At 38.2% G+C, this 9427-nt stretch overlaps 1 pseudogene; it reads left to right on the forward strand.

Annotated features, from left to right (window-relative positions):
• The first annotated feature begins 6890 nt into the window (after positions 1-6890).
• LOC120595203 (uncharacterized) lies at positions 6891-7006 on the forward strand (annotated as a pseudogene).
• The last annotated feature ends 2421 nt before the right edge of the window (positions 7007-9427 follow it).

Raw genomic sequence — 9427 nt, forward strand, 5'->3', positions numbered from 1 at the left:
CATTCCATTTATTTAAATATAAATCTATGAAATAACACTATAGAATTTTGTGGATTCATTTATGCATGGAAGGAACAAAAAATGGAATGGAAAGGTATACAACAGTCACATGTTAGTGGTTGCTTCTGGGGAGGTAGAAAGGGGACTTATAGCTGCAATATTTAATTTTTTATAACAGAAGGAAATGGATATGTGTTATTTTGGATGGTGGAATGTGATGTTATAGTTTTTAAACTTTTTTATAATTTAAAATTTCATCAAAATAAACTAACTTTTAAAAATAAAAGGAAACAAATAGAGGAAAAGAAAGAAGACAGAGTCACTGGCAACTTAAAAAGAAAAGATAGGACATTGAGCACTTGTCTGGGTTTGACAATTGGTCCTGCTGCTTTTTGGAGCTGACTCTAATCTAGACTTAAATAACTATAAAAATTTCTAGGCATGTTTTATATTATTTTAGAGGTTAAAAATATAAGACTCTTGTTTGTGTGTGTGGAGGGAGTAGTTTTGGATGGAGAAGGATATTTTTTGGAGGAGGGGCTGGGTCACATTCACACACAGCATTACTAACAATCCAAGTCTCTGCTTTTGAAATAGAAAAGTCAAAAACAGTAGTCTCATCAAGTCAAAAACAGTAGTCTGATCAATGTTTGATTTCAATATATGACCATTCTTATTTTCTTTGATTCTTTTCTTCTGCAAATGATAAACAGTGCATTTCCCAGAGGTTTACTGTGTGGCGTAGGATAGTAAGTTCCCTGAGAGCAACTGGATTCAACTAATGCCATTAATTGCCTTGAGTTTTTTTGCTTCACTGGATTTATACAATTTCTGCTCTGTTTCTATATTCATGCAAAATGCTTTGCCCTTTCATTTAAATCCCAATGAAAGAGCTAGCAGAATCTTAGGAAAGGTCAGGCTGGAAAAATTAGATATGGCATCAGAGAACAGTGTGATCAAATAAAATATACAGAATACCACATTTTCATACCAGTGCTTAATTCAGTAGCATGTGGAAGAAAGTCAGTTTTTTTTTCTTTCATCTTTTTTTTTTTTCAGTAGCTCCTAAAAAATGCAACAAGAAACCCTCAAAACCAAGCCAACAAACAAAACAAGGAATCCCTAGGTCTAATGTATGCCATAAGAGAATGTTTTCTAATCTGCAACATGTTATGTATATGGGGGCCTGCCCAGAAAGAAGGCACCAACTCAAGGTTTAAAGTATGACATTCATTCTGAATACAATAATCCAAGTAAGATGGCCTTATAATCTTTCAGAGCATTGCAAGAAACTAGCAGGTGACATTTGCTAGCTTTTTGATGTCAGTGACACTAACAACAGTAAGGTAAAGAATAGTCAGTAGTAATTCTGACTCTCAAAGAAATACAAAGGGACCTTTGTAATGAGCTCCTCCCCCTTCCTCCCAAACTGGTGATTTTCAGATGAGATTGATCCAGTGTCCCCACAAGGGCCAAACTAGGCCAGAGTTTTACAATCCAGGACCAGCAGCACCCCTCACTGATCTCTCTGGATTGACCCTCTAGTGAGCCGCCTAAAGCAGGTTCAGCAAAATCTTTCCCGCAGGCCAAGTCCTGTCAACCACCTGCTTTTAAATTTGGCCTATCTTCCAGCTAAGAATGGTTTTCACATTCTTAAATGGTTGAAAAAAGAATTAAAAATTTTTTTGTGATGTAAACATTATATAAAATTCAAATTTTCGTAGTCATAGTTTTTTCGAACACAGCCATGTCCAGTCATATTACATTTGATCTCTGACGACTTTCACGCTACAATGAAAGAGCTGAATAGTTGTGGCAGAGACTTCATGTGGCCTGCAAAGCCAAAAATATTTTCTATATGCTTTTTTTTTTAAATCAGAAAAGCTTGCAGAGCTGTGCCCCAGAACACTATTTGCCACTACTAGAAAGGCTTGGAAATAATTGTAGCCAATTAGACTGACCATTTGGGGAATCATCTAGTTTGCTTTAGTACTGTAGGTACAGCCCCAGTTGGGGTGCTCCAGAGATTGTCAAGGAACATACTGTTTTGTGAATAAAATGTTGCAGACTTCCCTAGAGAGATGCTCATACCTTATTAAAACTATTTTCTTAAATATACCTTTCCCCTGCTAGACAGGGCTGCTGTGGAAAGCTGTGACAATATGTACTGCACAACTTCAGAGTGTACCATTCATGCTGACTGTGATGTTGAATAAGCCCCCTTGAGTTGTACGTTATAATTATCTTCCTCCTAAAATTTGTGAGAAGAAATACTCATAACCTAGGAGTGGAGCAGTGAGTCAGTATGTCGGTTTGGGTGTTTAGAAAAGCAGATACTAAGACAGACTTAGATGTGCAAGAGATTTATTCGGGAAACACTTGTGAAGGTCTGACATCTGTTGAAAGAAAAAGAACAGGAAAGAGGATTGGGAGAGAAGAGCCTCAGAGTGCAGTGCAGTTGAGAAGCCTTAACTTGGCTGATAGGGCAAAGGTTTCCTGTTGGGGGAGTCCATAACTTATAAGTTTCTGGGCTTAATTAGCCTGCTGTGCTCTATCAGCACCTGGGAGCACACTGGGGAGAATGTAACCTTAGCATGAATGCTGCAGTGGATCCAAAGGTATCAAAAGTGGGTCTGAGGTGTCATTGCAGCTAGAGGCTGCATGCACTCCTTAGGGTAGTTTCTCTCCTGAAGGGAGATCTAGCAGCACAAAGCATAATCTTATGCTTTCCACACTGATAGTGAACGAGGTGTGTGTGAGTGTGAGAATTGGAGAGGGCAGAGTTGATTGTAAGAAAGAGACATGAAGACAGTTTAGAGCTGCTCTGGTTCCATTAGCTTACAAGTAATTGATGTTATCTGCAGTTATTACATAGCACCCTCCCACACCTACATGTAGAAGGCAGAATAGCTATAGTCATTTCTAATCAGGGGATATTGATAAGTTCATCCATACTTTTTGTAAAATCCTTAATTATATGATTATTGTTCCCAGTTTTCCAGATGCAATTCTTGATTTCCCAGGTAGATTCCCTTTTCCACAGCATCTAAGGTCCCTTCGGAGCAATAAAGATCCCTTTGCTGGGTTGAGAATTCCTTAAGCTTCATACCACCCACAATACCCCATATGTTGGAGAATACTACAGCTTTTTTGGGCACTTTTATGATATAATTCTTTCTTTATATGATCTTCGGAGAAAAATGACGAGTATTATTTTACTCATTCTACAAACGAGAATTCTAAAGTTCAAAGATTAAGTAATTTTTCCAGAGTCAGAACTCAGGTATTTGGCTTCTGGACTTTTGTTCATTTCATGGGACCAAGCAGCCACTTGAAATAAGCCCTTTGTCAGGGGAGCAGGGCAAAATGTAAGGGTTGGTGTTGAACTAATGTTCTCTAACTAGAAGGATTATCCCAATGTGATGCTGTTTGTCTTTCTGAGGAAATTTCGTTGTATTGATCTGCTAAGTGACCCCAAACCGTAGCCATATGTATATCACTTGACAGTTACAAAGATAAAATTCCTAAGAAGAATTTCATACCAGCAAAGAGCAACTATGGTGTGAAAGTATGCCCCCACACCCAGAAATTTTCCTTCAAGAGAGAAAATAGAAAAAATAAAAATATAATGAAATGGGATGATTGAATAACCATTTAAGGAAAAAAATAAAGCTGACTCCTTAAGCAAAATTTATTTTGTAGAAAGCAAAATTTATTTTGGAGGGAGCAAAGATTTCCGTGTGAAAAATAAAACTATAAAATACTAGATTAAAATATAAAAGAATAATTTTTACAGCCCTGGGTAGAGGATATTCTTTCTATGCATGACAAGTAGCACAGAGGCAAATGCTGACAGAGTAAGATTCTCCATCAAACCAGTGTTTCTCTGATTCCCTGGTCACCAAATAACCTCATCATCATTCATCTTTCCACGTGAGCAGGAGTAGTAAATACTCATTCAGCATTTACTTATCACAGTGCTAAACATTTTATATGAGTTTCTTCATTTAATTCTCACTATAGCCTCATGAAAATCTCTATTACTGTGCTAACTGCACCTATTTGGACACTTTAGCACAGAGAGTTTAATTGACCAGGAACAGGCAGCCAGTGAGTGGAAATAAGATGTAAAGGCCGGGTCCACCTGAAGCCGTGTCTTCTGCTCTTCTCCAGCAGGAAGATTTTCGTCCAGGAGAAGGTGCTGAAGAGCTGTGCTGAATTCGATCCACTGCAATGTTAGGCTTCTCATGGCAAATTAATAAACTGGCATTTCCTTTATTATCTTCCCTAGCTTAGTCAACATGAGCTCAATGCCTAAGCCCCATCAACATGGGGTGGATGGAGCAAACTAAAGTCCTGAGGCACAGGACTCAGGATGGAAAGACCTATTGAAGGAAACAATTGTTCAGCTCAGGGTGGCTATCATGGTCCTGCTGACAACTTTATATCATCTTTTCTGCGATTTAACTGTAGATTACTACTTCTAAAAGGGCAAACACAAAGCAGATAACACATAACATACATAGTAGAGAATGGGGGCACTAGTCTGATATTTAACAGCTCTTTTAATGGAGTACATTTCTGACTTTCAAGGGGGCGTAATATCAACTGAATGGTCTCCAAACTTATTGCAAGGGCATTACACAGAGCACATGCATAAAATTGGTTATTTATGTAGAATACAATTAGTATGAGATTAAGCTTGAACTTTGATGAGCCTCCAAAGAATCAACTAAAAGGCAGATTAGACGTGCCCTAAAAACCACCATTTTTTTGTTGATTTCACAGTGTTAACCTAAGTCAATTGAGAGCTTTAGGTGATACACTAAATTCTGACAATTTACTTCACACAGTATCATGGTCGTTTGTCACAGCTTTCTGAAACCAACAAATAGCACTGGCAAATTTTCCTGGCAGGGGAAGTGTTTTCAGTAAATTCTGGAAGGGCAGCTGCTGAGTGGCTAGGAGGAAGCCAGAATTGCAGTGCTGCCATTGACCTTAGAAAAGCATCTATTTCCAAGGCCTGATCCCGACCACAAAGATTAATTGTTGAACAAACAGCGAATTGATTAATTTGGTAGCAGAAAGAGTGATTTTAAAATATATAGCTAGGAAGTTCCTAAGGTGTCTTGAAACAAAACAAGTGACCTATTATTTTAGAAAATATTCAGCGATTGGGATTCCTGGTTATTGAGTATATTACAAACATGGTTTGTGTTCTCTGAAGTTTTTCTAGAACATATGACTTCCTAAAAGAAAAGTCTATGCTTTCTTTTCTTCAGTAGCTATTCACTTCTTAACTCTTTAAACTCTGGCCTCTGCCCCACTGTTCTAGTCACAGTTTTCTCTCAAGTTACTTCACAACTGTCATATGCCACATCTTTCTTCTTCTTGTTATCCTTGACCTCTCAGGAGCACTCGATAATGTTTAACACTTTTTAAAAAATGTCTCTTGCGCTAGATTTTGTGATGTGATACCCTCCTATTCCTGTCCCTCAGTTACACCTGAGTAACTCTCACTAATTTCTTTTACACTTTAGTTCTCTTAAATATGGCTGTCTACCCAGAGGATCTATATTTGATCCTCTTTTCTCTCTACATGATCTGCCTCTTCAGTCGCATTGTCTCCCGTGGCTATAACAACACACTAGGGAGTGCCTCTCTGATCTGGGTTTCCAGACTCCTAAACTCCTGCCACCCTCTCCAGTGCCAACAACCTGCCAGATAACCTTCACCTGGACAATCCACTCTGTTCTGATATTGGTTTCTCACCTTAATTTAACTTCCTACCTCCCACATTAAACGTCCTATTATTTTATCTACATAGTAGCATTTTCTCAGCATTCTTTCCCCCAGTCACCTTCTCTATACCTTACTTTGGTGTTTTTACTAGTGGTACTGTTTAAGAGCTTGTGATACAATCGGAGTTAAAAATGCCTTGTTTGCCTTTTAAAATATCATGTGAGCAGATAAAATAGCTAAATAAACATAGAAGCAGCTATATAAGCCTAGGGCTTCCAATTTGCATCTTCTGATTTGGAGAGTTAAGGGAGGAATTTTTGCTTTATTTACCTTTATTTTATTTTTATTTTATTTTATTTATTTTATTTTATAGTTATTAGGTCAACTGTCATCTAATCTTTGGGCATATTATCATCCTCTGCAAAGTCTCTCCAATGCCAAGGAAGATTCCAGAAATTACCATTGATACTTGAGTTCCTAGGGCCAGATATTTTAAGTCATATTCCTTATTTAAGGACTTATTCACCAGATCTTCTCAAACACAGCTTCTCTGTCGATTCTTTGTAGTCCTTACATTATTGGCTTTATTTCCAGTCATCGAATGCCTCTGGAAAGATTCATATCAAATACTTAGAAGGAGGTAGCCTGGGTGGGTTCGTTATCAATGGTAGATGACATGATAAGAACTACTCATCTTGAGCCTAGAGTGAGACAAGGATGGGCTGGAGCAGGGGGCTGTCACTGCCCAGAACCCCAGGTGAGGAGCAGAGTACAGATGGTACAGAGAAGGTCCTACGTGCTGGGGAAAAGGGAGACCAGCCAGCTTCAGACACAGCTGTGAGGGAAGTTTTTGCTTCATGTCTTTGGGATATCTTAAAATAGCCCTGGACGTATTTATAAGAAAAGAAGTTTGAGGATACATGGGGGTTTAAATTAGGCAGATTACCATGGAAATACCATATTTCCTTGAAATCAAGAAAGAAGAAATGCTATTGGCTAAACTAAAATATCTCATAAATTTTAAGGCACATGTTTTAGAGATGTTAAATTGTTCAGATAAGGACGTGGTTCCACAGTGTAGTGGTTAGCATGTCTGCTTTACACGCAGAAGGTCCTAAGTTCGCACTCCAGTAGAGCCATGGTCCATGGTCTACGGTCATGTTATCCTGAACAAGCCCGTTGTCTGATCTCGGAAGCTAAGCAGGGTCGGGCCTGGTTAGTACTTGGATGGGAGACCACCTAGGAAGACCAGGTGCTGTAGGCATAAATAGTAATAAATAAAAAAAATTGTTCGAGTAAGTCTAAGAATTGATGAAATATGGTAAAAGCATTCATTCTATCATGAAAAAAAAAGATTAAACTAAAGAGAATTTTTATTAACTCCTTGCCACTTCAGGTGGGCAGCTAAAATGAAATAGTACTATAAAAAATTCACGAAGGTGACAATCTTTGTTTGACACTGTGAGTTAACTGAATCCTTTCTTTACCTGTAATTTTTAAGCAACTCATAATCTTAAGATATAAGATAAATAATTTTTTTCCTAGGGAGCACAAACAGAAGTATATCAGAATATAACTTTGTTCTTCGGTTTTCGAAAGAATTTAGGTTCCTTAAAAAATTAAGAGACACAGACCTTTTCAAAAATGTAGTTCACATCTTATCAGTTAGCAGCATGCTTCTCTCACCAGCTGTGATTCAATAAGAACCTGCTCCATCAGTGGGTACAGCTTGGGAAGTGTGCTCTCTCTACACCTCTTGACAAACCCAGATTCACACCATATGGTGATTTCCCTGGTTTTGACTGATTTCAAGCCAAGGTGATAGTAATTTCCCTCCGGGCCAGGTTAGAGTGAGTACTGCCATAGCTCAGGTGAACACACAGGCAGTCAACAGGCAAAATCTGCTTCTAAATTAGAAACCGCCAAATGCACAAGAGTTTTCAAAGCTGTTTTTCTGACTAATGTGTCTGTACCTGATTTCTACGGTACTTGATTACAGCAGCTCTCAGAAAAATCCTTCCAAATGCTGCCAAAGCTAAAGTTGCAGATTATCTGCTTGACTCTTGGTGTTGGCAGCCTGAATTGAGAATGAGCACTGAGATCAGAGGCCCAGCTTAGGAGGGCAACTCTCAGGCCCAGCATAGCCCAGAGTCTCGTTTCTGAACCATTCCTGGAGTAGTCACTAGATTCTTTAAAAGAAAAGTTTAGGAAACTTTCTACCCAGAGAACCATGAGATTTGTTGTACTTCATATCTTTTCTTCTAATCGCCAGTAAAATCTGGAGGACCCTCCTTAGTTACAGATGCATCTTTCCCTATCAAATCTCCTGTTTCACGAGAGGGAGAAGAGCAGCAAGTAGGGCGATTATTTGACAACATCAAAGTAAGTGAAGAAAAAAGTTTTTCTTTTTTCTCTAAGTGGAACATATCATAAAATTATAATCTTGTACCTCTTCTTGTTTTGGTGCTATAAACCCAAGAGAGATGCTTTTATTGAAAATATAATTTTGAATACTTGATATCAGTTATCAGCTTGGGATATTTTGTTTTATGGCATCTTGCTGAGCTAAGGCTTCCAGAGTCACTTAAGAATATTTTTTTCCTCGAGTTCTGCTGGATAAAAAAACAGATTACAATACAACATTCAATACCATTTTTATACAAGTGTCCTTAATGTCTCTGATATGAACCATTGTCATATTTGTGTTTGGGGACAGAAAATACAAATGAAACTGAATTCTTAAGAAGATGCTTTGATCAAATTTTTATACTCTAAACCAGTAGTGATAAAGCAATACAGAAATTGCAAGACTGTTTCAACCTTCTCCTGTTTACTAATAGAAGCAGCATTTTTATGCAATCAAGCTTTTGTGTTCTGAGGTGAACATAATATAATGATTGCATTTGCATTTTCAAGTATTGATCATGGTAGCATCTTTTTCAGCACACCTGTGAAATTTATACTTTGGAAAAATTGCTCTACGACGTGAGGAGATTCCATTCTACTTTAGTCGTTTAAGGGTGGCATTGTAGAGTGGTGGTTTAGAGCACAGTGGACTTTGGGGTCAGGCAGAACTGGGCCTGAATCCAAGCTTTGCCACACTACCTGTGTGATGGACACATAAACTTTTTCTTCACATCAGTTTTCCCCTCTGTGGAATGGAGTTGATAGTAATACCTACCTACAAGATTGCTCTGTGATTAAATAAGATAATGCACATAAAGCACTTCTCACAGAAACATGCACTCAGTGATAACTCCTGTGGGTCTGTGATATTGGCGCTGCTGATGGGATTGTCATAAAATGACTATTAAAAAAGTCAGACTAGTTGTCTCTGACTTGCGAATGGAAGGCTATGACACCTAAACTCATGGACGGAAACGGTCTATAGTTCAGAAGAGGAGTGAGAGCTGGGGAGGAGGTATTTTGCATATGTAGACTTGGATTTATTTGTTTTGCACATTAGAACAAAAATATTTTCCTGTAAAGGAAGGAGGGTGGAAGAAAAGAGACCATCCAGGGATGCTGCACTGCAAACAAGACTGAGGTCTGCAGAGTTCTCAGTGTCAACACTCATAGAAGCCACCTGTGGACTTGGGGTTTATTTAAACAACAACATCTTTGACAATATCTTTTTTTTTTCAATAGGCAATTTTTAAAAAGTTTCGTGCTTTTTAAAAACTAC

This window comes from Pteropus medius, unplaced genomic scaffold (assembly GCF_902729225.1).
Source record: "Pteropus medius unplaced genomic scaffold, Ma_sr-lr_union100, whole genome shotgun sequence".
Taxonomy (NCBI): domain Eukaryota; kingdom Metazoa; phylum Chordata; class Mammalia; order Chiroptera; family Pteropodidae; genus Pteropus; species Pteropus medius.